Source organism: Dipteris shenzhenensis, chromosome 33, assembly GCF_047967505.1.
Source record: "Dipteris shenzhenensis isolate YYH24624 ecotype China chromosome 33, Dip_SZ_1.0, whole genome shotgun sequence".
Taxonomy (NCBI): domain Eukaryota; kingdom Viridiplantae; phylum Streptophyta; class Polypodiopsida; order Gleicheniales; family Dipteridaceae; genus Dipteris; species Dipteris shenzhenensis.
The window spans coordinates 42,681,001-42,688,464 of record NC_141628.1 but is presented as its reverse complement, the minus strand read 5'-3'; the positions used below and the strand labels follow the sequence as shown (position 1 = coordinate 42,688,464).

Below are 7,464 nucleotides of genomic sequence, written 5' to 3'. Positions count from 1 at the left end.
TGAAAGAAGTGGGATGGACTTGATTAGCAAACAGGGTGGGGATCCCACTATGGCCCTGCCTTTTGGAGTGTCATTATAATCCAAGTATAAATAGCTTGATAAATATTTCGAATAACTTGTGAAAGGAAACAATAGGTGTAAATTGGAAGGAAAGGAAAATAGAAAAAGCAAGTAAAGGTGAAGGAATATCAAGAAACATAGATGAATGAAAGAGAGGAGAGAAAAGAGGTGAAAAGGTGTATGTGTGTGTGTGTGTGTGTGTGTGTGTGTGTGTGTATGTGTGTGTGGTGGATGAGCCATTAAATAAAAGTGGGGACGTGCTTATTTTGGCAAGAGTAATATAAATGTGGTGTCATACAAGAGACAAAGAGAGCCTCCATCTTTAGAGAGAAATACCTAACAAAAGACAAAAGCTTTAGGATGAAACACAAAAGCATTTAGGACCTCCACAAGCAAATAAAAACCTTAAACCCTAAACACATTAGAAGCCCTTAAACTTCTATTAACCCACCTTTAAGCCTCATACTAACCATAATTTACAAGGTCAAATTGACCAAATGAACTAACTTCAAAACTATGGCCTTGATTAGCAACTCACTAGGACCCTTGGAGGGCCAAAAAGTGGCCCTCGGATGTTTACCTTCCCGATTCTAGAGACTAGTGGGATTCAACAAGACACCATCCCCTTATGTTTTCCTTCCTCAAGGAATGTCATTCCCGATTCAACACCGTTGGGCATCCACTTATCTAGCATCCCTTCATCGCCATTTGCATGCAAAGCCATGGAAGCTGTGTTTGGATCTCGCAGATTTCTTGCTCTTCTTTTGTATTCCATAGCCTGTAGCTCATGCGTCTTCTCCTCCTCCCTTGACAACTCTGCTGTAAGGGATCAGCGTCAGCTCGAGGGTACCATTCTTGTCTCATCGAATCAGCGTGCACATTACCACTTCGACGTCTTTGAAATTACTGTTGACCCCGAGTCCCCCTCTCAGCCCAATGCCAGTCATCCCCCACGCAAGCTTACTGATAGCACCTCTGTCAATTACAATGGACACTTTGTGGACGATGAAGATTCACAAAAGCTATTGTGTCGTTGGGCATCATTGGACCTGTCCGCAACTCGGCCTCATCCCCGGCCGGATCATATGTTGGCCTTCGTTTCTGAACGGGACGGCATCGCGAAAGTATACTTCGATGTAGTCAAAGACAAGAAGTCCAAAACAATCGAGCTGCCTGTCGTGGACGGGCCGGATCTGGATCGGATTGCACAGTTCCAGGATAGGCCGGTTTTGTCGAATGGCCAGGCGATTTACGTGGGCATGAGACGGCGATCAGAACCCGGGCAGAGTTGGACAGCTGTCTACGCAACCGATCTTAGCACCGGCGTCACAAATTGCCTCATGCCCCCGGATGTGGCGGACTTGAGCCCCTCCGTTTCTCCCTCTGGCGAATGGGTGATTGTGGCTTCTGATCAAGGTAAAGGATTCCAAGGAAAAATCTGCAACACCAACTCAGATTTGTACATGTTCAAGGCTGGGGATGGTTCGTAGCGTCACCTGTTGGTCAAGGACGGGGGCTGGCCTTCATGTTCAGACGATTCCCATTTCTTTTTCCACAGAAAGGCAGACGACGGATGGTGGAGCATCTTTGAAGCTGAGATCCCGAATGCACCCTCCGATCCGATATTCGTGAAGAGAATCACGCATACAGGCTTCCATGCTTTTACTCCGGGAGCTTCGAGGAACAGGAAGTGGTTGACTATGGCTACTCCATCAGAACACAGTGATCACAGAAGAATCAAAATCTTTGTATTGGCGGATCAAAGCAGGGTAGCGCTCACTTCCGCCGTAGACGGCGAATATCACAGCTATAATCCGTTCGTGTCTGCCGATTCCAAAAAGGTGGGATTCCACAAATGCTCTTGTACAGGCCAAGAACCTGAAAACGTTCTGGAATACCTGCAGTCGCCTCTGCCTAGCCTGTCCCTTCTCCGCATCAATGGGGATTTCGCTTCCTTCTCACGCGATGGAAAGTCGATTGCTTTCAATCCTGATGTCAATGACGGAGATTGGTGGGACAGAAATACCGGAGGTGATCAGGTGCACGTCACGAGAATAGCACAAGATGGAGGTGGTAAGACCAGAGGTGCTGTGCAGGTTAGTAGCACCCAAGGGCATGGAAAAGCATTTGGGATTGCATGGTCGATGTCTTCGACCGGGCCGACACTGTTATTGAGCTCGGTCCTTTTCTTTATGGACAAGGAAGAAGAGCTGAGGGTATGCTCCGTTGATGTGAAGGTCGAATTCAGGAACGAACACGCTTGCGCGTTCATAAATCAGAGAACAAAGAGCCTTGCAGCCGGTTCCTGACGAAGAACGGCACCAAGAACAATGCCTTCCCGTCAGCATCGCCGGATGGGAAGCACTGGTGTTCCGCTCTTCTCGACTCGGGGCACACAACCTCTTCATCATGGATGCCGAGAAAGGAGAAGATGGTGAACCAGTGCAGCAGTTGACAGACGGAGAGTGGACGGATACCATGCCAAATTGGTCACGAGATGGGGAATGGATTGTGTTTGCATCGGACCGGGAGGCATCGGGATCACTCCGCTTCGATTTATACATGATTCATCCCTACGGAAAGGGGCTACGCAAGGTGATGATCGCCAACAACAACAAGGAATCAAGCGCCAGTTACGTGCATCCGCATTTCAGCCCAGACTCTCGGAGCCTGGTATTCACGTCAGACTATGCGGGGTTATCAGCGGAGCCCATATCGATGCCGAGCCAGTACCAACCTTACGCAAAAATCTTCATGAGCGATTTGAAGGGACAGAATCTGCAGAGGCTTACGTATAGTCCCTACGAAACTGCGCTTCCCACATGGGGTCCTATACAGGTTGCTTCTTTGAATCGCTTGATTCTACGTGCATTATTTGGACGTCTTCTTTGTTCTTCTAATTGGATTAGCACAAACTTGGTCTGATTCTTGTAGGGATTTCCTTTGTGCTTCATTGACTCAGAAAGGTTCATGCAAGCATCTATTAGTACATCTACACTATATTTTAGACCAGCCTATAGACATGCTCCATAGTACAGATGCAGTGTTAGACTCACTTTTAGATGCTCCACGGAGTTTTGACATTTACAACTCATGCAAGAACAAATTTTTTGTGTTGTTTATCTGTAGGATGTCTTCATCTTTAAGAAGTAGCTCTAGTAAGGATGAATCCCTCCGTATCCACCATTGTGAAATGTGGTTAGAGCAAAAAATCAAATGTATGTGTGATTGATGTCAAGGAAACATGTATCGTGCACGCAAAATTACACTCAACCACATCTCAAAGTATGGAGAATGGAATGCGACCATAAACATGGTAAGTGTTAAAGAGTTAAGGTTGATTGAGATACCTATGGGTGTTCATGTGTTCAAGTTATGATCCCATTTTAATTTGATACAGGATGCAGTTCCACACCCGCATTTGTTGCCCTATGCTCGTCATGAGGAGGCAAAGCATCGGCGATATGAGGTGGGATCTTCAAGAGGGACCGTTACGGATGCATGGAGTGATGATGATAGTAGCCTCCACCATTACCTCATGAGGCCGTGGAGGAGGAGGTGTTTGATGATATGGTGCGGGATTTATATTTCCATCAATCCTCAGGTTGGGATGATAGCATGGAGCAGGACGATCTTTTTACCCTACAGCATTGACTCCACTGTTTAAGGGGTGCACATTCTCTATTCTACATCCCTCCCTTGAGTTACTAAACTTGCAGACCATCTATGGATGGAGCAATGCAAGTTTGAATGCATTCCTCAAGTAAGCTTTAAAGTCTACTTTGCAAACATGGTGAATTATGCTAGTGGGTCAATTACTCGAATGCTTTTTCTCATTTATGGTCTTCACATGCAGGCTATTGTGTAAAATGCTTCCAAGGGAGAATAAATTACCGACCTCAAGAGATATGGCAAGGCAACATGTGACCTCTCTTGCAAGATTAGATTACAAGCGCATCCATGCATGCGTCAACGATTGCATTCTGTTTCGTGGACCACATAAGGACGCAAGAGAGTGTCCTACTTGTGGAGAGGCAAGATATAGTGTAGATCTCAAAACTTTGGATGTGCCTCGTATGGTTTTGTGACATTTTCCCATAATCCCTTGCATCCAACATATGTTCAAGTGCAAATCCATTGCAAAGCTCATGTCATGGCATTCCTCCCATCGATCAACCGATGGCAAGTGGAGAACTCCCACAGACACTCCTGCATGGAAGCATATTGAAGACACATGGCCAAGCTTCAAGGAAGAGCCTAGGAGCTTGAGACTTGGACTAGGTATGGACGGTGTGAACCCATTTGGTCTCAAAAGCACCTCTTAAGTGTATGGCTAGTGATATTGGTGAATTATAATCTTCCACCCTCTATGGCGATTAAGAAAGGACATGTTATGTTATCCCTTCTAATTCTAGAGAAACATAAAGTCAAAAATCTATTTGGAGCCTTTGATTAACGAGCTAGAGATACTTTGGAGAGGTATCGAGGTGCATGATGAGCAGGCCTCCCTCATCCACGAGACTTCAACTGTAAAGAAGTCTTGATGTGGACGATGCATGACTTCCCAGGCTATGGCGAGTGTTCAAGTAAGCATTGCACTTTTAATTATGAGTAGGCAATTGATGTAGCACCCTAAACCCACCTTCAACTCTTAATCATGTCTATTGTTTAGGTCTCATTACATCAGGTTACCATGCCAATCCTGTTTGTGGTCCTTTGCTAGTTGCCTCACAGGTAGATGCATTGAATAAGGTCATCTATGAGAATCACCATCGATTTCTCCCACCTAATCATCCTAGATATGTCGCCCCTTGAAATGAATTCCTCGCACAGTCACTCACTGCGGGAGATTGGATGAGAATTTGGGACGGGGTTCTATGAATCCTCCACCACTTGGCATGAGCTGGTAAGGGTTTGTAACTATTGTGTGCTATATTAGCTGGAAATAAAGATTACCCGCTAATACCAGCTTTTGTGTAGATACTCCAATCAACCATTCCTTGTGTGTTCAATTCATACTACCTACTAGCGTTTCTTGCAGTGCATCGAAGGATGTGAAGGATTGTATTTACAAGATGGGTGAGCTTGTGAGGTACTTTACAGGATACAAAATGTGAATATTATATTTACAAGATGGGCGAACTTGTGAGGTACTTTACAGGATGCAAGGTGTTCATATTGCTAATATTGCATACTTTTTCCTTTCTAGGTATGTGAGCTCAAAGAAAATAGATCCCACCACGCTTGAGAATGCTTGAGTTATGTCAGTGGAGGTGGTTTGTTTAGTGGAGGAGACATTTCCACGTTCTATTCTCATAAGCCAACTACATCTCATAGTGCATTTGGTGGATGAGATTGCTATATGCGGTACTATACATGCACGATGGTTGTTCTTCCTCAAGCACTTCATGAAGACCTTGAAGGGTTTTGTGAGACAAAATACAAGACCCGAAGGTAGCATGGCTAAGAGTTGGTTGGTACAAGAGTCACTTGTATATATTTATGAGTTTCTTGTTGATGTGGATAGCTCTCTCCCACAATTATGGAGAGATGATGAAGACCTAAGGATGACCTCTATTGTGCCTCAAGGGAAAGGACACATCAAAGTAATAGACACAGAGTTGCTTAATAATATCAACCTCTATTGCATGCTTAATAGTGATGTGATGAAAAGATGGGTGACAAGATACGAGGATGCAAATGCAAGAAGACAAGGAGAAAGGGCCCTCTTTCGTACACACCACGGATCTCATGTGCCATACCCTCAGCATCTAAGAGCCTTTCCAAAGGATATTCATGTGGATTGGCTACTTGACAAAATGGAGAGAGCAGAGAGAGACAAGGGGAAGTCAATATATAGAATGTTATGCATAAGTTAGAAGCTTTTAACAATTTATATTGCTTATTTAATTGATTTTATCATGGTGTAGTGTACTATGTTCAATGCTATATGGTGTGAGGGCAAGCATCTTCAAACGCAACGGATTGATGATAAGAGAAACACACAAGATTGCGGCATCATTGCTAGCTTTGAGGGAGCCAATGGAGCCATGGATGATTATTGTGGCATAATCTAAGATATTATTAAGCTTGACTTTCAACGCCTCTTTGTGTATGTTTTGGATGTAAAGTGGTTTAAGGACGTGGTGGAAAGAGGCCCTGATGCAACAATCAAACGCCATGCAAGTGGCTTTGTAACTATTGACTCCACCAAGTTTTGGCAAAGTAAGAAGGACACACTAATACTACTGCAACAACGTGAACACGTATTGTACACACATATAAAAATACTCAGTTTTAAATATTTGATACCTTCGATGCAAGGAAAATAACATGATTGTATTTTTGTTTAAAGTAGGTTGTCAATCAACCAATGGTGGATAATAATAGGTGGTGGAATGTCATACCTATTACACCACGTTCCAAAGTGATGTATAGTACATTTACTAATATGGAGCATATGGAGGATGATCATGGCCATGGAGGTGATGATGACTATGATACAAGAGAGGAGGATGATCATGAGATAGGAGATACAGATGAGGCTATTACCCATGAGGACGATCCTACCATTGGTGATGCTGATTTCGATGAGCACATGAGTAGCACAAGTAGTAGTGGGTTGAATGTATTTGTAGATCTCAACACTGGTTTGGATTTTGAAGTAGATAGTTTAGCAAGGGTTGATCTCATTGAAAATGAGATTGACATCATTGATACTGGCAAAACTATTTTACATATTGTCTCATTCTCCTCACCTCACTTAATTTTTGTATATGTGGGTTTGTCAAAAAGCATTCATATTTTTGTTAAAATTACGTGCTTTGGTAATCATGGGCAATTACAACAACACAAAGCAACTATAGATGCGCTTGGTAGACGTGCAAAATAGCAAGTGCGTCTATAGGCATTGCTTGAATAGAGAAATTACAGCTGCATCTAATCACGCATCTAATAGTTCGTCTATTTGCACGTGTATTAACACGTCTATTTGTGCGTCTACACTGAGAAAATATGGACTCGTCTAACATTGCATTTATCAACGCATCTATTTACATGTGTATTAGCATGTCTATTAGCATGTTTACACTAGAAATTAGATGCATATTTAGATGCAAAACAGAGAATATAGAAAGTGAGATTTTGGTGTACATCATTGCTTTCCAAACATTGCCCATGATTACCAAAGCACATAATTTTAACCAAAACATCAATGCTTTTTTGCAAGCCCACATATACAAGAATTAAGTGAGGTGAGGAGAATGAGACAATATGTAAAATAGTTTTGCCAATATCAATGATGGGCTACAGTTCAATCTCATCCTCAATGAGATCAACCCTTGGCAAACTATCTACTTCAAAATCCAAATAAGTGTTTAGATCTACAAATGCATTCAACCCACT

At 43.2% G+C, this 7,464-nt stretch overlaps 1 pseudogene; it reads left to right on the top strand.

Moving 5' to 3' along the window:
• Positions 1-782: 782 nt before the first annotated feature.
• Positions 783-2,985, top strand: LOC147880134 (uncharacterized; annotated as a pseudogene).
• The last annotated feature ends 4,479 nt before the right edge of the window (positions 2,986-7,464 follow it).